The sequence below is a fragment of the Ictidomys tridecemlineatus genome, chromosome 9, assembly GCF_052094955.1.
Source record: "Ictidomys tridecemlineatus isolate mIctTri1 chromosome 9, mIctTri1.hap1, whole genome shotgun sequence".
NCBI classification, from domain to species: domain Eukaryota; kingdom Metazoa; phylum Chordata; class Mammalia; order Rodentia; family Sciuridae; genus Ictidomys; species Ictidomys tridecemlineatus.
The window spans coordinates 41163209-41186802 of record NC_135485.1 but is presented as its reverse complement, the minus strand read 5'-3'; the positions used below and the strand labels follow the sequence as shown (position 1 = coordinate 41186802).

At 41.3% G+C, this 23594-nt stretch overlaps 1 protein-coding gene across 4 annotated transcripts in view; it reads right to left on the bottom strand.

Moving 5' to 3' along the window:
• Window positions 1–23594, bottom strand: part of Cracd (capping protein inhibiting regulator of actin dynamics) — a 245621-nt gene that overhangs the window by 43166 nt on the left and 178861 nt on the right. For all 4 annotated transcript variants that reach the window (XM_040292385.2, XM_005320023.5, XM_021722817.3 and 1 more), the window contains one exon: window positions 8496–8667. The gene's annotated coding sequence lies outside the window, so the exon portion shown is untranslated. The remainder of the gene's footprint in view (window positions 1–8495; window positions 8668–23594) is intronic.

Sequence of the window (23594 nt, the reverse complement as noted above, 5' to 3'; positions counted from 1 at the left end):
TCAGGCGCACACTGTAACTAGGGAGCCTGAGCTTCACCGTGGTTTCATTGCTGACACGCTGTTTCAGGACGCTAACTGCGTAATTTTCCTTTCTCAGTGGGTCAGAGGGATGGTGACACTCTTCAGCATGGTAGGAAACTGGAGGCCGGGTTAGAACATGCACTTGTACCATGGGAAGAGTCAGTACGGTGGAGGGTAATATTCAGGCACCCATCCATTCAGTGAGTATTGACAGAATGCCCACTATGTGCTGGGCAGAGAGCCAGGGTTGGGGACCTCAGGCCACAAGTAAAAGTAGAAGTTGTAAGAATAATATCAAGGGAGGGACTTGATCTAGGTGGAGGGAAGTGGAGAAAGCTTGCTCCCCTTGGGGAAGCCACATTTGGGCAGAAAATTGAAGAATGTAGAGGGATTAGGTGAAGAGGTAGAGATGGAACATGGGGCTATTCCTGGTAAATGGATCACCACGAATGGAATCAGCAGGCTGAGGTTCTAGTCATATCTCTGATACTAAGAGCACAGGGATGGATCTCTTTGAGCCCGTTTCCCCACTTACAAATTGAAGGTACTGAATGAAGACTTAAAATTACCCTAAATCTTCATTTGTTTATTTTTGGCAGTCCTGAAGATTGTACCAGCTACATCCCCAGCGCCTCCTTTTTTAATTTATGTATTTATTTGTTCTAATTATTAGTTAAACATGAGAGCAGAATGCATTTTGATTTGTAGAGCTTGAATTTTCATTTCTCTGGTTGTACACAAACTAGAGTCACACCGTTTGTGTCTTCATACAGTACTTGGAATAACGATGTCCATCTCGTTCCACAATGTTTCCTACCCCCATGCCCCTTCCTTCCCCTCTCTCCCCTTTGACCTATCCAAAGTTCCTCCATTCCTCCTGTGCTCCCTTCCCAACACTGTGGATCAGCATCCACTTATCAGAGAAAACATTTGGTGTTTGGTTTTTTGGGATTGGCTCACTTCACTTAGCATGATATTCTCCAACTCCATCCATTTACCTGCAAATGCCATGATTTTATTCTTTTAATGCTGGGTAATATTCCATTGAGTATATATATATGCCACAGTTCTTTATCCATTCATCTATTGAAAGGCATCTAGGTTACTTCCAAAATTTAGCTATTGTGAAGTGCTGCTATAATCATTGATGTGGCTGTGTCCCTGTAGTATGCTGTTTTTAAGTCTTTGGGATATAAACCTAGGAGTGGGATAGTTAGGTCAAATGGTGGTTCCATTCCAAGTTTTCTAAGGAGTCTCCATACTGATTTCCATATTGGCTGCACCAATTTGCAGTCCCACCAGCAATGTCCCACCAGCAATGTATGAGTGTGCCTTTTCCCTACATCCTCGCCAACACTTATTGTTGTTTGTATTCTTAATAGCTGCCATTCTGACTGGAATGAGATGAAATCTTAGAGTAGTTTTGATTTGCATTTCTCTAACTGCTAGAGATGTTGAACATTTTTTCATGTTTGTTGATGGATTGTACATCTTCTGAGAAGTGTCTGTTCAGTTACTTAGCCCATTTATTAATTGGGTTATTTGTTTCTCTTGGTATTATGTTTTTTTTGAGTTCTTTATATATCCTAGAGATTAGTGCTCCATCTGATGTGTGTGTGGCATAAATTTGCTCCCATTCTGTAGGCTCTCTCCTCATTGATTATTTCTTTTGCTGAGAAGAAGCTTTTTAGTTTGAATTCATCTCATTTATTGATTCTTGATTTTATATTTCTTATGCTTTAGGAATCTTGTTAAGGAAGTTGGGGCCTAATCTGATATGATGGAGATTGGGGCCTACTTTTTCTTCTATTAGGCATAGGGTCTCTGGTCTAATTGCTAGGTCCTTGATCCACTATGAGTTGCGTTTTGTGCATGGTGAGAGATAGGAGCTTAATTTCATTTTGCTGCATATGGATTTCCAGTTTTCTCAGCACCATTTGTTGAAGAGGCTATCTTTTCTCCAACATATGTTTTGGGCACTTTTGTCTAATATGAGACCCAGTCACTTCTTGAGACAGATTGCCCTGGAATTTGTGATCCTTCCACCTCAGCCTGTGGAGGAGCTGGGATTATGGGAGTGCACCACTTGAATCTTTTAACATTTTACATTACCTCCATGAATGAATAAGGGCTCCAATTTTTATGTACCCCAGTCAGCACTTGTTTTTGTCTGTCTTTTAGGTTGTAATCTTCATAAGGAGTGGAAAGTGGCATCTCTTTGCATTTCCCTGATAGCTAATGATGTTCAGCAAGTACAGTTTATGTGCTAATGGAAATTTTTATACCTTTTTGTTTTCTAATAAATGTCTATCCAAATCCTTTGCTCATTAAAAAAAAGAAACTTTTTGCCTTTTTTATTATTGAGTTGTATGTGTTCTTTAGGTATTATAAACATATCAGATATATTACTTGCAAATGTTTCCTTATTCTGGATTCCCTTTCTTCCTTCCTCCCTCCCTCTCTCCCTTTCTTCCACTGAACCCAGAGGTGCTTAGCCACTGAGCCACATCGCCAGCCCTTTTTACTTTCTTTTTTAGACAGGGTCTTGACCAATTGCTTAGGGTTTCACTAAGCTGCTGAGGCTGGCTTTGAACTTTTATCCTCCTGCCTCAGCCTCCTGAGACACTGGGATTACAGGCATGTGCCTCTGTATCTAGCTTTTTTTCACTTTTTTGATGTTATCATTTGTAGCACAAATTTAATTTTGATGTAGTCCAACTTATCTGTTTTCTTCTTTTGTTATGAGTGCTTTGAATACTTAAGAAACCACTGCCTAATTCAAGAGACTTACTTGTTTTCTTTTAAGAGGTTTTTGTTTTGTTTGGTACTTGGGATTGGACCAGGGAGCTGAACTGCATCACCAAACTACATTTCCAGCCCTTCATTTTTATTGTTTTATTTTTTTGAGGCAGGTTTTTGCTCAGTTGCTGAGGGTCTCACTAAGTTGCTGAGGCTGGCCTTAAATTTACAATCCTCCTCCCTAAGCCTCCCAAGTCACTGGAATTATAGGTGTATACCTTATCATTTTGATTGTTACATTTAGATCTGTAATCCATTCTGAGTTAATTTTTGAACATGGTATAATAAAGGGATCCAATTTCATTCTTTTGTGTGTAACTTTCTAATAGTCGCAGCATAATTTGTTGAAGACTATTTTTACCAATTGAATTGTCTTGGCACACTTGTTGAAAATCAGTTGATCATAACTGTAAGGGTTTATATCTGGACTCTATTATAAATCCCAATTTTACATACATCCATCAATAGATATATATACATATATCAATATCATACTGTTCAGATTACTATAGCTTTATAATAAGTTTTAATATTGGGAAGTGTGAGTCCTCTAACTTTGTTTTTCTATTTAAGGATTGTTTTAGCTGTTCTGGATTCCTTGCATCTTCCTAAGAATTTTAGGATCCATTTGCTCATTTCTAGAGTAAAATAAAAGACAGCTGGATTTTGATAGGGACTGCATGGAATCTACTGATCAATTTGGGAGTACAGCCATCTTAATAATATTTTCTATTCCATGAACATAGTATATCTTCCCATCTATTTAGATCTTTCATGACATTGTCAATGATATTTGTCATTTTTAGTGTACATGTCTTGTATTAGTTAAGTTTATTCTAAAGTATTTTATTCTTTTTGATGTTACTACAGCTGAAATCGTTCTCCTAAGTTCCTTTTCAGATCATTCATTGATAGTATACAAAAATACTACTGAGATACAAAAACTCCAATTCCACATCCTGCAGCCTTGCTCAACCTTGTTTATTAGTTTAGTAGTTTTTTTATGTGAGTGGATTTCTTATATCTTTCTACATATAATCATGGCATTAGTAAACAGAGATAGTTTTACTTCTTTTCCAAGATGGATGCTTTTTATTTATTTTTCTTTTCTAATTGTCTCAGTAATAAACTATAGTACAATATTACACAGTACAGTGTTGAATAGAAAGGATCAGAAAAGACATCCTTTTCTCATTCCTGATTTTAAGAGAACACATTCATTCTTTCACCATTATGTTATTAGCTGTGGATTTTTCATAGGTGTCCTTTACAAAGACAAAAATATTCCTGCCTATTCCTATTGTGTACTGTCTGTTTTTCAGTTATAAAAGAGCATTGGATTTTTGTCAAATGTTTTCTCTGTACATCTAGAGATGATTGTGTTTTTTTGTTCTTTGTTTTATTTTTTTCTTCCTTTATTTTTATTAATATGACATAGTACACTGATTGATTTTTTTCTACATTAAACCAACCTTGCACTCCTGGGACAAATTCCACTTGGTCATGAAATATAATCCTTTTCATATGTTTCTGAATTCCATTTGCTAGTATTTTGTTGAAGATCTTTGTGTCTATATCCATAAGGAGATTGGCCTATGGGGTTTTAAAAAGTTTAATTAAAAAATTTTTTTTCTTGCAATCTCTTTGCCTGGTTTTCATATGAGGGCAACAATAGTCTCTTAGAGTAACATGGAAAGGTCCCTCCTATTCTATTTACCACATTCATTCGTCCTTGAAAGTTTCTGCTTATGTCATTATCTGGCAGCTTCATGCTCTTCTCAGCTCCTCCAAGTCCTGCACATTATCTGGAGCCAGCTCCTGACCTCCTTATTCCTGAACCTGTCCTGACTGTTTCAGTCCTAGAGTGAGCTCACCTACTCTGGAGCACCCTCATTTCTCCCTGTGCTTATAGTTGATACTCAGTATAAAGTGCTGAAGTTGTGCATCATATAATAGGTCATTGGTGTTCAGAAGAAACTGGAAGCAGAACAAGTGGAGTCTTAGTAAATAGTAGAACCTCAGTCAGGCAGCAGGAAGCGGTCGGACACCTAAGTCTAGTGACCCACGACTGGTAGGACAACTCAGGGCCATGTGACTAGCTCCCTAGTAAGGTTGCAGCCTCCTTGAGAGGCAGTGCAGCCAACACTTAAAAATGCACTCTTTATGTTTGAATAGTTTGGGGACTTACTGGCTGTATGACCTTGGGCAAGTCACTCTAGCCTTACTTTTCTCATTAGTATTCCAGGGAATAATAATGTCAATCTTAGAGGATAGTAAATATTCCATGAGTTCACCTATGCAAAACATATCACATTAAGCTCAATTAGTGGTAGATTTAATACATGCCATTAGATATTTCTATGAAGAAAAAAAAAAAAGGATCTGGAGTCAAAGGACTCTTGGAAATACTCTGTAACACATCCCTCGTCTTAGGATTCACAGGGCACATGAACATAGCAGAAGCCCTATAAAGTTCCATGTCAAGAATCTTATTTTTTCTTTGCCCAGCATTACCCAAACCAATTTATCAAAACGATCCTTTTCTCCCCTCTTTTACATATAACATCCATTTCACATACTTCTGGAAGCATAGTATTAATTGTATTTAACTAACAAAGAAAGTCACATTAAATTGTTAAAAACTGGCAGTGTTTCATTGCTTTGCTTTTCCCAAGGCATGTATAATTTAAAAGCAGCAGCCTAGGAGACACAATGGCTTCTCACCTAGAGGAAGAACAGAATGCTTTAAAAGCCCAAAGGAAATGGAAAGCCTCAGGCAGAAGGAGCAGATCAATGAGGAGCTATTCTTGGTCACAAACACATTTCTGGAATTACAGATTCTTAGGGTTCAATAACATGTTGAAGTTCAGTCACTTTAAATTCTGACTCAGTGAAGAAATCTCACTCTCGTGGGCTCCATCCCCTGTGGACATATCACAAACTTCCTCTTTTTAGGTGGCTTTATTAATTATGAAATTCTCCCTCACACTGCACTGCAATCTGCCTCCTGGAACCTCTACCCAAGATCATGTTGACAGAATTTCTGTTGTTGCTGTTGTTTGTACCAGGGACTGAACCTAGGGGTGCTTAATCACTGAGCCACATCCCCAGCCATTTTTTATTTTGAGAGAGTGTCTTGCTAAGTTGCTGAGCCTGGCTTTGGACTTGTCATCCTCCAACCCCAGAGCCACTGAGATTATAGACATGCAACATTGCATCGAATGAATTTTGAGTTTTGAGTTTCAATGAGAGTTTTCCCTAAGTAAAATGTTACGTTTAAAAATCATTGCAACATAATTTAGCAGTGAACTGAAAATAATAATTATTGGAAACAATATTTTTCATTTTCTCCATCTAAAAGGCAGGCAGACAGTCAGAAGTTCAGTTATGCTGTAAGCAATACATGCAATTTTTACTTTGTGGGCAGGACTGTTTTGTAATTGTCAATTTCCTGGAAGAAGGGGAAATACATATTTTTAGATTATTTCTATATTTCAATTTGGGGGGGGATACTGGGGTTTGACCCCAGGGGTATTGGACCACTGACTCAGTGAATTTAAATTCTGACTCAGTGAAGAAATCTCACTCTCATGGGCCACATCTCCAGCTCTATTTTGTATTTTATTTAGAGACACAGTATCACTGAGTTGCTTAGCACCTCACTTTGGTTGAGGCTGACTTTGAACTCACAAGCCACTGTTGATAATTCCATTTTAATTTTTAAAGTATTTAGATATTTTTAAAAAATGTATACTCCAAAGTGCTAGCTCCCTTATTTATTAGACGAGCTTTTAATATAAATACATACTTAATTGGAATATAGCACATGTTTCATAAGTGGAAGTTTATAAACAAGAACCAATAATGGGAATGGGTGAAATTATCCATATTTTATAGAAATGTAGCTGCTTGATCTAATATGAGCTTTTGCAGGCTTTTGAAAACCTTAAAAACTTAAGGAAACCACAAGAGGGAAACAGAATGTAGACTTAAGTGAGAAGAGAACTTCTGAGGTCTCCATCTCCTCTGAGCCCAAAACAATTCAAGACGACTTCAGGGACATGGCAGAACCATTACCTACTATAAAAAAGACAAGTTGGTTTTATAGGATCATTTTTCCAAAGGCGAACTTTCCGCACGACCTCATTTTTGCATAAAATGACTTCTTGGGCATGCTTTAGTAGTACCTGTATCTCATTCTGACACAGAGGCAAAGATTCGCGTTCCTGTTTTACAACTGAAGGAACTGAAGTAAAATCAAAATGGATTCGTACTGGGCGATACTCAACTAGACATCAGCACGGGCATTCCAACAGGGGGGTCACTCAGGGCTGGCTGAGTGTTCCTTTCAGTTAAGTCCTCTCCTTCCTGAAGGGTGAAGGCAATGAAAAACAATCACAGGCCTGTCGACAGTCAGTGGTGGTTAAACTAATGGATGCTGCTAGGAACACCATAGGGCTTAAGGCACCCTGCCTACCTGTGGGTTTTGTAATTTGGGCACAAGAGTAAGTAGTGTCCATTAGAATTTACTGACACACACCACTGAAAGAGAAGTTGTCTTTCTCCTTGCCACACAGTAAGAATATCACATTTCCTACATCCCTTCCTTCAGCCTGCATTAGGTACCAGGGCCAGACATTCATAGGAACTTAAAAAAAAAAAAAAATTTATAGGACACCGAGTTAAACCCGGTCCCTGACTTCATGAGAGTAACAGTCGAACGAGAGAGACAGACAAGCAAATCAGTCATTTCCATAGGAAGTTCTTTACTGGAGCCAGACTCGTGACATTGGGAAGCATGGGTGAGGGCAAATCAGTCAGACTAGGTACTTGCAAAGGCTTCTTCAAGGAGCCTGTTTCTTTCTTTTTAAACTCAAAGTGAACTTTCATGTTTTTTTTTTTAAATTTTTTTAGTTGTAGATGGACAAATCTTCTTTATTTTATGTGGTGCTGAGATTCGAACTCAGTGCCTCATGCATGTGAGGCAAGTGCTCTACCAATGAGCTACAACCCCAACCCTCAAGGAGCCCATTTCTAAACTGTCAGGGTCAGAGTGCAGCCAGCTGACTCTGACTTCAGTGCCCAGCACTCAGGTGATAAGTTCCCCCTGACCCTGCTTTTCTGAAATCTCACAGACATTGTGAGATTTGGTGCCTGTGTTCTTACAGGGAGGAAGGCAGGAGGGAGGGAGAGAAGGAGGAAGACAAAAAGAAGTTACAAGGTTCACCACAACACATTCCAGAAGCTGCTAGAGATGGCCAGGGGTGCAAAGGGTGCTCGCCCTGTGCCTGAGCAATCTGTGGCCTCAACTCAAGTGTGAGGTCTAGTCTGTGGTCATTTTCTCTTTGCCAAGTAATGGGACGTGGGAACCTGGTCTTCGATCCTGAGGACCTTGCTGGGCGGGGCCGTGTACTGCCATCTACCAACAGGGCAGACAGACACCAACGCCCCGTCCCTGTGCACTCCAGGAAAGTGAGGCCAGACTCGACTGCTAAGTCTCCAGGGTGACTTCTCCACACAGAATGCACAGGTGCTGCCAGCATGCCCCAGGTGGGACACACTGGTGAGGCTGTTCCTGCCTGATGAATCCCCAAATGGCACCTGCCTCCTTAGGGATCCCATTCCCCAACCTAGGACTACACCAGAGAAATGAAAAAGAAAGTGCAAGTTATTACCTTAGATTGTCCTCCAGGGTCTCCTCATCTGAAGAGAAGGTCCCATTGCTGACACTTTGGGAAGAGGAACTCTTCTTCCCCACCGACTCCTCCCGGGACAATGAAGTGTCTTTCTTTTTCCTTTTGCCAAACAACTTCTTAAAAGGCTGGAATCTGCCTCCTTTCTTCTTGTCTGTGGATTACAAGATAAACACAGTTTGATAGGGCCGTGCCTCTGAGCCTAGGAGCAAATGACAACTGACTTGCCTCTGGCCCAGGGAGCTAGGGCAAAGGGCAGCCAGAGACCAAGCCCAGTGCCAGGAACAGAGGAGCCAGCCCAGTGCAGTCTGTGCGCAGTAAGGCAGAGCACAAGCTGAGGGCATGGTAAGACTGTGTCCCCAGGAGCCCAAGAAACATCTGGGGTGAATGAGAAGAGGTTCCGAGCTTCATCCTGGCTGCTATTGTACCCCTTCACGCAGGCTACAGGAAGGTGGTGTCTGCTTTCTTTAACAAAGCAGATGGCCAGGGGCTGGGGTTGTGGCTCAGTGGTGGAGCACTTGCCTAGCATGTGTGAGGCACTGGGTTCAATCCTCAGTACTGCATGTAAATAAATAAAATAAAGGTGATGTGTCCATCTGCCAAAAAAAAAAAAAAAAAAAGCCAATGTCCTTTTCCAAAGAAGAGGCTGAGAAAAACATGTAAGTCATGCAAGTCACACAGGTGTTTGTGTTTACACACACACACATCTTTGATCATATGCTTCTGTATTAGATACAGAAGATAACTGCTAACTCTTGGTACAAGGTTTGCTCTCAATACCCCACATCGCCATATATCTCCATTTATTTCTTTTATCTCTTTTTAAAATCTACTATGAAGAGCCCCCAAGGAATTGCTGTGAACACCTCCCCACACATTACTGCATCTAGTCAGGACCTAGGCTTGCTGCCAACATTTGCGGCGGATATTTTAGGTAATCCCTCGCAGTTCTGCTCTTTGGTACAAATTCCTTCACGTTACTCCACTTCTGCCTTGGGAAAGAAAATGTAAATCACCGTCTACCAGAAATCACATTTTTTTCTCATCTTTCCTTTAAGAAGCTTAAAAAGCCACTTAGCCAGTAGTCTGATAACCATTTTTAATGGTTTAAAACTTGTTTACTTGTATATTCCTGCTGTAAGAACTTTACAGATAGTAACTGAGTTCATCTTCACGACTATAAGGTAGACTTTAATAATAATGTCCCCATTTTACAGATGAGGAATCTGAGACATGGAGAGGTGGAATAACTTGCCTATATTGTGGGAAACACATCTCTGAAGACAGAGTTAGGAGTTCCAAAAGAGAGGGAAAGGTGGAAGCTCACAAAGCAGACTGAAAAATACCTGCTCAGAGCACCCAGATCCATCTCCAGAGGCTCCGGAGCTCTGCTGGCCACAACCTACAAAGGGATCTGGGGTTAACAGTGAGGTCAAGGATGTAACCAGCTGGGGTCTCCTTTCCTCTGGTGACCTTCAGTGCTAGTCTTACTTCTCTGAAAATGTGAATCGAGGAAGAAGTGGTTCCAACCAAGTTCACCGTCAGTAGTTACATAAGGTGCTGAGGAAGCAGGCAGAAAGCTCACCATTACAAAGAGAAACAGCCTGGGATCTAGTACAGGTGCACACAGACCCTCAAACTTCAGTGTACTCAAGTTTGCTTTAGATGGTATTTAAATGGAAGTGATGTTTATAACACAGTAGATGCTCCATACACACCAAAATAAAATAAAATAAAAAGAAAAGAGGGTTTGATTTCAAAATGTTTGTTTTTATAAAAGAGCGAATATGCCAGTGATTTTCATGAAGCCTACTTTGGGTTTTCATGAGTAAAATCCCTCCAAATGAAACAATCTGTATGGAAATTGATGAAACAAGTGAATATCTTCTCTACAACTGTCCAAGGCTGAAAACATAAATGACGCCTGATTTCTAACTTTGACAGTATTGTATCAAACAGTCACACAGAAATTTATACTATATTTTACTTATTTCCAACATAAGTCTTTCTTTTTCCCTTTTATAACAACTGTTTTTTTTCCTCACTGCAGAAATAACTAACCTCAAATTTCCTAATCAGAAATATTCCAAAGGATACTAGTAAAATTCCAGAAATACCAATTTGGGTATACTGACCCCAACCTGGGTCTGCAGTCTAGCATTTAAGCTAAGCTAAGAACTGTACATTATGTTAGAATTATTAATAGGAAAGAATCATGAGTGCTGTAAAGTTAAAGTAGTTTTGTTGGTGTTCAGTTGAAATGGAACCCAAGGAGTTAATTATAATTTTAAATCATATAAACCACAATTTTTTTGGACAGGTTACTGGCATATTAACCAACAGGTGACCTGGTGTGTGGGTCAGCTCAGCAGGTTGATGAGGTTCTCAGAGTCACAGCCACATGTTCTGAAAGGTGGCGGCCACCACGTGAGATGTTTGCTGTGTTGGCCACGTGTTTGGGGGACAGAGTGTACAGAGCACAGAAGGAGCTGAATGTGAACACAGGGCAGGGGAAAGGCAGCCCTGGAAAGGAAACCAGGATCTGAAGCCTTTGCTCTGAGACCTGGGTGGGTTTCCGGAAGCACACAATGGCCTCTATCAGGTGACCCATCCACAGGGTTAGCCTGTTTGAGGACTGACTGTGAAATAGGTGCTGTCACGTGATGCTGCACCTTATATGGGCAATAACTTGGCACAAGTACATCATTCTGGAGGGCGTGTCGAAGTCCAAGTGTCATAGTGCACTTCTCAGAGGTCACCGGGGTGCTGTTTCAGCAATGCTCAGGTATTACCACAAAAGGAAAAGGACAGCAACACCTGTCCAAACTTCCACTCAACGACCAGCCCTTCTTACCAGGAGGGGAAAAAGGTCATGTCCTGAGGACACAATTTCTCTTTCAGAACACTCAGAACACAGACACTTTTGTTAGAAGTCTGCTCCAGAGTCTATGTTTGGAGACATCTCCATTATGCAAAAATAATTTCCCCATCCTCCTTTCCAAAATTAATAATGCACTTCCTGTCAGAAATATCATTAAATCTTAAGATTTATTTCATTAATGACCATGGCAACTCACTAATTTTCTGGGATTAACTTTATGAAAAGATTCAGTTATAACGTGTAAGCAGACCCTACGTGGTGGAGACAGCCAAACTTGAGTGACATTAGGAGGGAATACACTTTATAAAGCAGAGGAGTTATACTGTGATTTATCTGATACCCCAACTTTCAGGTTCAAGATCTCTCATCAAAAAAGCAACTTACGAAACACACAATGACCATTACGAAAATTTGAGTGTGTGTCTATTAATATCCATTAGATAGACTGGTTTATTATCAACATATGGTTTGGGAGCGGTGTTCGAAGCCTGTCTTCACAGAATCAGCTACACTAAGTGCACGGTTGCCAGTAGCAGACATGTTCTTGACAAATTACCGATCCTGCGAATCCTTCAGTGGTTCACAGATGGAACCTGAAAGATCAAAGCAATTTTAGCAATATAGGAAAACAGCACCCTTCGGCATTGCTATTGCGAAATATCCCCAAATCCAACAGCCAGGAAGTACAGTCTAGCAAAGTATTTTCCAACATAGAGTATTTAAGGTGGCATTTTGGAATTTTATGACATTAAAGTCACTTTTGTTGGGTGGTCGAAGCAATGGGGAGAAGGGGTAGGAAAACTGCTAGTACCACCAAACTGGCTTTTTTAAAGGTCACAGCTCCAATTAGGGGTTAAGTGTGTGGGCTTGAGATGAGAGCTTGGCCCAGATCCTGATCCCATCTTTATTAGCTATGGAAAATCTGCTCACCAGCCTCTCTAAAAATTTACCCTCTTGGGCTGTATGAACATATTTATAGGCAAAAAAAGGCAGTAGGCACCACATTTTCTTAATATTTCAGCATTTTTCTGTAATAATCTTCCACATGAAAGAATCTATATATGCATATATACTGCTTCAGGGATCACAGCAATTTTTATTTTTAAAGTATGGGATTAATTTATTTTCATCATCCAATAATTACTTTTAGGGATTTTTTTTCACATAAAGAAGTGTTCATTATCCATTATTTCCTGGATATAATCACATACTATCTGATGGCTGCATCATCATAATTACTAGTTTATCTAGAAGATCCTAAAAATTAAAAATCACTGGGCAAGCCAAGCAAATCTGGTTCATTTTCCATTTGTCATAAGGATGCAATTCTTACATTTTCATTTCTAAACCTAAAATAATAACAGCTTCCAATTCCTCTGCATCAAAGTTCTATTGTATGTTTCCAAATGAAAACCAGAAATCTCCTATGATAGTTCATTTTAAAGCTTCATAAATGTCTTGGTCTCTGGGATTTCTCAGAAGTCAGTACAGTTTCTTAAGGCCAGTACATTTGAGAATCTAGGGAAAATTAACAAAACAAAACAAAACAAAACAAAAACACCAAACAAATTTATTGACTATGGGACCTTTCAGAATCCTTAATATGCTGCTATCACTACTGGTCTCCAAAGAGCAAAGAATACACAGTGCTTCCTAGACTGTTTTTGAAATTCAGCCTTGGAAATTGAAAGTCTCATTTGGCCAAGGAAACTTGACTTTCTTGGCATTCATCATGACTGGGTTCCTCTAAACACACTTTGGAAAATGGTCTGCATTATTTGTTTCAAACATCCTTTAGTTTCTGTAGGCACCATATATTTTGCAGGCATGCGCGCACACATACACACAAACACACACACACACAAGTACTCTTTCTCTAAACCCTGGTGCACATCAGTCAGGAAACATGAGTGAAGTTGCCTGAAACATTTTTGAGCTTCATTGGTTAAATAAACCTAATGTTTTAGGTAACTACTGATTTCAACCATGCATATATTAGGACATGGTATACAGCAATTATTTGAGTCCTGTAATTTTACTCCTTAAAGAGGATTTTTGCAATGCTTTTCTTGGCTCTGAGATATCTAACTACACTTCAGAACCAACTGTTAGTTTGAAGGGTTACTTATCAAACCCTGGGATGCACAAGCACTTCATGGTTATCACAACTGCACTGGACTCCATAATCCAGGGACATTTCAATTATGACTAAAAACGGTAGCAACAAGTCAAGGGGGCTATGTGCTCCAGGGACCTGTGATGAAAAGACTGAGGACAGAAATTCTACTTCTGGAAAGGAGGGGACACGTGGGGAGGTTGACATGGTTATTTGCTGTTTTAAGGGAAAAAGAAGGAACAGGTTTTTTTTTCTTTTTTTTTCTGGAGGAATCATGAAAGCAAGAGGACACTTGCAGCTGTGCTAACTGGAACCTGAAGAGATGGGTCCGAAACTCTTTTAGGAGATAGAGGGGGAATCCCTGCAGCCAATGGTGAGAGGCCCAAGGGAGGAAGAGACTGGCTTTCACAAGTCAGGGGTCAGAGGCAGAAAGCATGATGACCAGCTGGGTGCAGTGGCACATAATGTAATCCCAGCTGCTTAGAAGGCTGAGGCAGAAGGACTGCAAGTTCAAGGCCAGCCTGGGCAACTTAGCAAGACCCAGGGGTTGGTGGGGTGCGGGTGGTAGTTAGGGATATAGTTCAGTAATAGAGTGCCCCTGGGTCCAATCCCCAGTAGTGTAAATAAAAATTTAAAAAGAAGAAAACATGAGAAGGAAAGGGAGGAAAGTGAGGACTAGTGTATTACTGGCACACCAGGTTCTGGACATCGGGATGCATGGCTATGGTATGCTATAGATCTCTAAAGTAGTCCTAAAGCTTGGATTTGCTTTGTTTCTGCAGTCACAAATGTCATTCTCTTTCAAAAAGATGTAATTTCTTTCCAACATCTTTACGTTTCTGTAGGCACCAAATACTTTGCAGGCATGCGCGCGCACACACGTACTTAAGACCTCTGTCCTTAAGCCTTTTCTTGAGTCCTCAAACCCTGCGACCGCTCCTTACTCCTTCGTGGCTCCTGGGTGCCCTATTCGTACTTGGGCTCGGCCACACGATTGTTTCGGGCTGAACTGTGCCTCACCCCAAATTCACAAGTCTAAAGTCCTGACACTCAGCAGCTCAGAATGTGATCATTTAAAGGTAGGGTCTTCAAAAGGTGATAAGATTTAAATATGATCATTAAGGTGGACTCTAGTCCAATATCACCAATGTTCTCAGAAAAGGAGATTGGGACAGAGACACCTGCAGTCAGAAGACAAGGAGAGAGGTTGCAGAAGAAACCAACCCTGCCAACACGTTGATCTTGAACTTCTGCCTCCAGAACTGCAAGGAAATAAGTGTGGGTTAAGCCAACAGTCTGGTTTAAGCCACCCTAGCAAACTGATCCAATGCATTGTGGTTGTGTGACATTAAGGAGACAACCCTGGATGTGCTGTTTTGTAACTGTGCCTTCACACCTTGCTTCTACCTGGAATAACTTTCTCCCTCTGCCTAGAGAATTCCTAGCCACTCGCCCCAAACAGTCTAGCTGTCATGTCCTCCAGATTTCCTTTAACATTTCGGTCAGAAAGAATGGCTTCTTCCTGTTCTGTACTTGTGCACTGGGTAGACATCCCTGACTACACCCCAGAGCACCAGATCCTCCCAGGCTGCAAGTTCCCTGGGGATTCCAAGGACTGCACTTCATTTCCCCCCAGTATCTGCAACACCCAGCATGATGCCTGATTCTCAATAATATAGATCTCCATGTTCTCTACCCGTCAGGGCCAAGGGTATTTTAGAAATCAGTATTTTTCACGTTGTATAACACCATATTTAGGTCCTCATGGGGTCTGACAGCCCTTCATAATCAAACACATTATTTTTTGGAAAACATCAATATTCACAGTAAACTTTACTAAACAAATGAATTTGCACCAGACATATAAAGAACTTTTGGGATAATGGCAGTAAAAATAAAGGACGAGTGATTTCCTTATGTTGTTTAGTCGGTCCTGTAATCAATCTTGTTCTGAAAATGCAAATTTGTTCCCATGTGATTGATACGTGCTATCTCATTCAGGAGAAGCACAAGATGAAAGCAGAAAATTGCCCATTGAAATGAGGTGTGTAGAAATAAGACAAAATGAACGTATGCATAACCCCAAATATCTTCTTGCCACCTCAGATGGCTGCCTGAGTTAAGAGATGCGCCCATTCACATGTGGTCTTACAAGTTTCCATCCATGATTCCAGATAAACCTCCTTGTACCAACCACTTCACCAACCACAGTCCTCACCATGTCCCAATCCACAAGCCACTTGCATGATTTCTTCAAGGTGAAGTGCTGTATTTATTATTTTTAGGTATTTCTTTTGGGGGTGGGGATTGAACTCAGGGGCACTCAACCAGTGACTCATATCCACAGCCCTTTTTGTATTTTATTTAGAGACAGTCTCACTGAGTTGCTTAGCACCTCGCTTTTGCTGAGCTGACTTTGATCTTGCGATCCTCCTGCCTCAGCTTCTGGAGTTGCTGGGATTATAGGCATGCGCTACCGTGCCTGGCTCATTTCTTAACCACCATATCTGTGACACCGTGCTACATTTTTTATTAGGTCCCTACCCTTTTAAAATTAGGGTTAGAGTTTATTTGAGAAAATAATAATATTTACATTAAGCTTTGCTAGGAAATGAATTTGTGCCACACGAACACAGAATTTGTAGCTGTCATTGTGACTGATAAATTTTTCAAGTATAGCACCACACCATAAGCCTTGTGTTTTTCATATCATAATTTTGCACTTCTCATATCATTAATTTTTAGCAAATATGTTGCTTAATAGAAAAAGCTACCTGTTATACCCATACACAATCTTCTGAAATAGTTTGTACTTACTTAGGTCTAGGCAAGGACCTATGGATTAAAATGACACCCATTTTTTGTTTCCTCCCCATTTCTCAAACTCGTATTAAGCTGGACATGGTGGTACACACCTGTAGTCCCAGCATCTCAGGAGGCTGAGGCAGGAGGATCACAAGTTCAAAGCCAGCCTCAGCCACTTAGTGAGGTCCTAAGTAACTTAGTGAGACCCTGTCTCTAATAAAATATTACAGCAGGGCTAGGGTTGTGACTCATGTGCGAGGTGCTGGATTTGATCTTCAGCAACACATAAAAATAAATAAATAAAATAAAGGTATTGTGTCCAACTACAACTAATGTATGAATATTATATATGAATATATTAGTTGTAATTAGACACAATACCTTTATTTTATAACTATCTACTCTATCTATCTATCTATCTATGGCTGGGGATGTGGTTCAGTGGTTAAGTGTCTCTGGGTTCAATCCCTAATAAAACAAAACAGAAAAAAATATATTAATTATTCTAGTTTTTGGTTTTTTTTTTTTGTACCAGGAATCAAACACAGGGGCCCTTAACCACCGAGCCACATTCGTAGCCCCCCCCCTTTTTTTTAAATTTTGAGACAGGGTCTTTCTAATTTTCTTAGGGTCTCTCTAAGTGGCTGAGGCTGGCTTCGAACTCTAGATCCTCCTGCCCCAGCCTCCAGAGTTGCTGGGATTACAGGCATGAGCGACTGCACCCAGCCCCTCTAGTTGTTTTCACTGGCCTGTCAGAACCTCCTTTTCATGTTTTACAATTCAAAAGGGAAATCAAATAATATTTAGAAATAGTAACAGAGGCAGAAAGAACTTTGGTGTGAAGCCTCCGTGTTGAGCCACATTTCTCCCACAGACTAGAAGACGTGTGGGTGGTGGTTCCTCTCACTGCCAGTTTCTGCTACTTGTGTTTCAGAGGGTGCTGGGAATCTGTGATAGGCTCCCAGGGGAGGATGCCGGGAGAGGAGCTGCCTGCTGCCTGCCCTTGCACATTCAGAGAAGCAGCAAAGTACCTCAGCAAGGATAGCCGCGCCACAAAGGCCAACCACACGGAAACCATGTGGTTCAACACATGAACACCCAGCACCCGGGGCTCAGCGCTGCACCTGGCTGCCAGGGCTGATGGGTAAAACTAGACCCACAGAGGACAGCTGAGGGGGTTCAATCAGATAAACACAACCAGCAGGAGATGGAAGACCCACGGATACGGATATCCCAACCTCAAGATCATCCTGCTTCAGTCTCTGTCGGTTTGGCATCCATACCTGTGGCCTCAAAACAGTACTTAATCTCTAAAAAAAAAGGCAATCACAAATTTATATTTGCACCAACATGATATCCAATATCCCACATACATATGAAAACACTAGTCCATTCCCCAGAGGAGAGGCCCAGTCCCTGGGGGGGGGGCACACTTCTATTTTGAAACCCCATAACTTAAATACCAAGACATAAAGTGAACCATCTTGTGTTAGATAAGAGGATACGATCAGGAAGCAATCACAAAAATTTGGTTAATATATACAAACATTTGTAACAAAATAAGGAAAAAACACAACTATTAAGGGCCCTTGTTCTTTTAACTGGTATATGGTCATGGCTGGTCTTCGCAGCCATCTTCTGCTAACTATCCCATAACCCTGCCCTTGGCCAGGACCTCCACTGGTGGTGGCTCTTTGCTGGGTGGGATGTCTACACCTGTGTTCCTGACAAACCTGGGCCATTAGTCATCCTGACGCGGTCATTCTGGTCTTCCGTGTCCTTCAGGATGTGGGAGCACCGAGAGAAGTGTTAAGGGGTCTCTCGTGTATAGACATGCTCTTCCTTACTTCCACTGGGGACACCAGCCCAGTTTCCCCAGGCCAACAGGATCAGACACTCCGGCCAGCATAGCGGCCACTTCTTTTTCTCCGGGAGCAAGGACTCCTCTCTTTGGACCTAAGACTTCTAGATAAGTGGGCTCTCAGGATGGGAAACGAACGTTAGAAGTAATAATGAATGGAGCTAATCATCCTACTTACACCCCTCAAATCCTGGGCCCACAAATCCCAGGTAAGAGAGAAACAGCACCTTGTGTATTAGGTATGGATTTAGAGCATAGACAGATAGTCCTTTCAGGAATTCACAAGGGGCAAATATCTTTAGATTCATTGCCCATTCAGAGAGGTGTATCCATCTACCCTTTCCCCAGATCCGTTGTCACCAATTTTCCAATCATGTGCTTTCCAAGTCCTTGTCCAGCGTCTGACACCTCCGGTAATTTCTCCTTACAATCAGATGCACTGCTTGAAGTTCTGCGCAATCGGGACACTCCCCTTCACCAATGTCATTTGAAACCATCCCAGAATGGGGCTATAGCATGAAATTTTCAAACGGTGCTTTCAATATCATGCAGAACTAACTGGAAATCAGGCCTGAGTCGTCCCTTCTTGCGTTATCTTGAGATAAGGTAAGAAAGTTTAGAAGTGAAAAGATTGCATTGTAAGAGCCTTAACCTAATCAGGGCATTAAACCACTTATAGGGATTAGCTGGGTGGTAATTGTAGGCAGGTAGGGTGTGGCTGGATGAGGCAGGTCATTGAGGGCATGCCTTTGGGGTATATATTAAGGGGAAGTCTCTGCTTTCCTGTGGCCATGTCCTGAGCTGTTTTCCTTTCTCAGCTTGATATTCTGTCTCATCTTAGGCCAAGAGCCATGGAGCTGGATGTCTATGGACTGAGATTTGCAAAACTGTGATCCCCAAATAAACTTTTCCTTCTTTAAAATTGTTTTTGTCAGGTCTTTGGTCACAGTGTCACGAAAGCTCACTAAAACAAGGTTCAATCATCATGTTTACAAGTTTGCAGTTTCTGTGATGCTACTGATGGGTCCCTGATTTCTTTTAAAAACAAACTAACCGATTTTAAAAAGATTCAGTGTTTCCATTTGATACTCTTTCAAACTTTTAACTGTTAGTAATTTCAAAGTCTCTGTGTCTTTATACTAGTAACTTTGTTAAATTCAGAGCTGATAAATATAAGAAAATCTTGACTAATAACATAGTGTTTATTGAGGACTGCAGAAAAGATGAGTTTAGGATAAGATTCTCAAACCATGGCAGAGTATGTAAAAATTCTCAGAGATGCAGGGCAGAAGTCATCAGTTCCACCATGTGAGCATCAGCTCTTGATAAATTTAGTGGGAATTCTAGACGGTGCCAGTGGGAAGTAGGCAAGGGTCAAAGTGATACTAATTTTCTCAGATCCAGGAGGCACAAAGCTTGTTTATTTACTGAATAGATAAGACCCATGAAATATGAACCCAAGTGGTAGCAGAATGGACCCCATAACATTCAGATGGTCTAGAAAAGGAAGAACGGGTCATTTGTGTATACCTATGGGTAGAGACACACTAATATTTCTGAGAACTGGGGTGAGGGTTGAGGAGACACACTGTTTTAAAGGATTTTTAAATGAAATTCTGTCATCTCTCTCCATATTCCAGACTCCAACGGGCTGTACTTCCCCAAGCCTCCCTCCATTCTCTTGCGCTGACACAAATTTTCTTTCTTTTGGCCCCTTACTTCTTTTTGCCCCATTGGAGAGCACCATGGGCCCTTGCAATCCTCATTCTGCCATCTGATTCCTGACTCAATCTGCTCAGGGAGATAACAGATTCACTCTGGCTCTGTCCTATTCTGATGGGACAAAAAAAGGTACAACCCCACTACCTGTTCTGTGCAATCTTTCAGTAAATTCATGCACCCAATTCTGGAATAGAATAGCTCCAATTCAGAGATCTGAAGGGCCAATGATTTGCATTTCCACCCATTTCTTGGTGACAGTCCTTCTTTCATTAGTGACCGCAGGCTCATGTGAGGTAGGTGAAGAAGAAAAATCCCCAAGCTGTCCTTTGTCCTTTTCTCGTTGGGAATAACTTCCTGAGCCATCTCTATCGACAGTGACAGATGTCTTTGAAATGCAGATGTTGGCCTTGCAACTTTTCTTTGTCCAAAGCCCAAGGGGAGGGCCATGGAAGCTGCAAATCACCAGCAGGAAACCTCACAATGGTCTCTTCTGGACCATATACATTATTGCTCAAATTTTTGTTACGTAAATGCAGCCTCTTTGGGCAAATCTGGCTGGGTTTTTTGGATTGGTTTTGGGGTGTTGGTGTTTATTTTTGGTTTTAGCATTACTGAGTCCATGAACAAAGGTGGAAACCAAAGGCACTTTTGTTTACTATTTCTTAACAACAAGGAAAAATCCTCTTTACTTCAAGAGGAAGTGAGACATAGGAAAATAAGCTCTGGGTCTTGCAGATCTGGGGTTAGTTACCCATTTTCTAGCTTCTTAGGACCTTAGTTTCCATCTGTAAAATGAAGCTATGGAATCACTATGGACTCTCTATGGTCCCTTTCAGCTCTAAATACTATGAGCTGTTTCTTTAAAAACCTAGGTATGTTTAGAATTTGGCTGACTCATAAAACTTATAACTTCATAAAATATCTATAATTATATTCATTATGTTTTTTTCCATTCCCAGTTTATCTCCATAATATGCTGGTTCTGTAATCACTGCGCTTATTTAGCAAAATAAACGACCTTTGGCACTTGGGAGAGGCTACAGCAGAGTCTGCAAGTTGGAATGTGAGCCGCATGGTTCCGTGTCAGGATCCAGGACCCTATTCCTAGGAATGCAAATGCAGAGAGAGAAGGTGTCATAGTCCTAGAGCCTGGATACCCAACAGTTATGAGCATACAGCCACCCTGGGTCTGAACAACTGAGATTTTCTAAGAAGGACTAACATGTGACCCTCAAATCTGAGCAAAATACGTGACCCTGCCCTTCTGAAATAGCAGGATTCCAATAGCCACTAAAGGCGACTTAGCTCCTGAGGATCTACTCCTAGAAGCAAAGTCAGATGGGCTTCAGACAGACACAGGCTTATGGGCCAACGATAGAGGGAAAGCTTCTCACCGACCAATTCTGCTCTAGTATATCCAAAATGGGCAAGTCCTGCATTTGCCTGTCTGCTTTTCTTGATGTCTTATGTATTTAGGAATATGCACCCTGCCTGGTCTCCTGCTCCACCTAACAATTCTACAACTTTAAATCCTGTACACTAATCTATGGAGCAGCCGTATGATTCTAACACGGGTGAGGGTGATCTCTCTAACAGCCCTGTTTCCACTGTTCTCAGAGTGGACCCGGCAGTAGGGCCAGTCCAGGTATGTGTCCTGCAGCCCTACTGAATACAAAGCCACTGAGCCAGCACTAGCATATCCCAGGAATTCTCGAGTTTCGGATGACAGATAACCCTAAAAAACTTAGGGGGAGAGTGTGTGGCTTTGTAAAACTGACAAAGTTTTCATGATTCTTGCCTTTTATGAGAAATAACTGGAGCCTACCTGTGGCAGAGTGGAGTGGGGGTCCCTAACAGGAGCTGATAGGTTCTACCTGAGGGTCTAAAGAGTTTGGCTCTAGGGTGGTGGTCATAATGGTGGTATGTGTATGTGTGTTGGGGTCATCTTAGGTCTTGCCTGGGAAAAATGTGAAGTCTAGGGAAGTTAGGTGGTATTTTGGACTAAGGGGACTCCTAAGGCCAGTGTTCTCAAAATAGCTGAGTGTGGTGGTGCACACCTGTAATCCCAGCAGTTTAGGAGGCTGACACAGGAGCATCTCAAATTGAAGGCCAGTCTCAGCAATTTAGCAACTTTGGGAGACCCTGTCTCACAACGAAAACAAACTAAAAAGGTCTGGGGATGTAGCTCAGTGGTAAACTGCCCTGGGTTAAATACCCAGTATTAAAAAAAAAAAGTAAATAAAATAAAATAGCAGTTGAAGGATGGTGCACACCTCTAATCCCAGGGACTTGGAAGAATGAGGCAGAAGGAGGATTCCATGTTTGAAACCAGCCTTGGCAACTAGCGAGACCCTGTCTTAAAAAAAATAAATAAAAAGGGCTGGGGGTGTAGCTCAGTAGTAGAGTATCCTGGGTTCAATCCTAGTATAGTGAGAGGTGGCTGAGGGGTGAGGGGCAAGCAAGTCTGTAGGTGATGGCCCGCTTAGTCCACCTAGCAATCCATTTAGTGGGTCATGACTAACATTATCCTTTAAAAATAAGAAGAAGAGGAGATGAAAGTGGAATGCAAAATAGGGTACTATTTCATGAGACTTGTTTTCTAGTTTGTGTGTGTGTGTGTGTGTGTACATATATATATATATATATATATATTTGTGTTAATATATGTATGCACAACTTTATACATATATACTTTCTGATAGAAAGTATATTTCTTGTTCAGTATCAAGTAAAACAAACCTGAGAAATATTGACCAGGAAAAATTACATACTTCCCAAATATCGAGGCATTTAGATGCAAGTCTGGGCCCCAGTGAGGCAGGACACCATGGTGGAGGAGCGTGGCTCACCTCAGGGCAGCCAGGAAGCAGAGACAGCAAGTGAGGAAGGGACCTCAGGGAAGATGATCCTTTCCAGGACAAGCCCCCAGTGACCCACCTCTTCCAGCCCTGTCCTGCCTGCCTGTAGTTAACACCCAATCAGTCCATTCAAACTAGAATGGACTGACCAGGCTCCAGCTCTCAGAACCCAATCATTTCACCTCTGAATATTCCTGCTCAACACAGGATCTTTGTGGGGACACCTCATATCCAAACCATCACACATGACACTTCTGTTTCTGATTTACATAACGTTCTAATAGAAAACATATTTCTGAGCTGGGCATGGTGGTGCATACCTGTAATCCCAGAGATTCGGGAGGCTGAGGCAGGAGGATCATGAGTTCAAAGGCAGCCTCAGCAACTTAGCAAGGCCCTAAGCAACTCAGTGAGACTCTGTCTCTAAATAAACTACAGAAAGGTTTGGGGATGTGGCTCAGTGGATAAGTACTACTGGGTTCAAAAAAAAAAGAAAGAAAGAAAGAAGAGAGAGAGAGAGAGAGAGAGAGAGAAAGGAAGGAAGGAAGGAAGGAAGGAAGGAAGGAAGGAAGAAAGAAAGGAAGAAAGAGAGAAAGGAAGGAAGAAAGAGAGAGAGAAAGGAAGGAAGGAAGGAAGGAAGGAAGAAAGAGAGAAAGGAAGGAAGAAAGAGAGAGAGAAAGGAAGGAAGGAAGGAAGGAAGAAAAAGAAAGAAAGAAAGAAAGAAAGAAAGAAAGAAAGAAAGAAAGAAAGAAAGAAAGAAAGAAAGGAAACATATTTCTTGCTCAGGATCAAGTTACTCATACCTAAGAAACACTGATAAGGAAAAATTATCTCACTT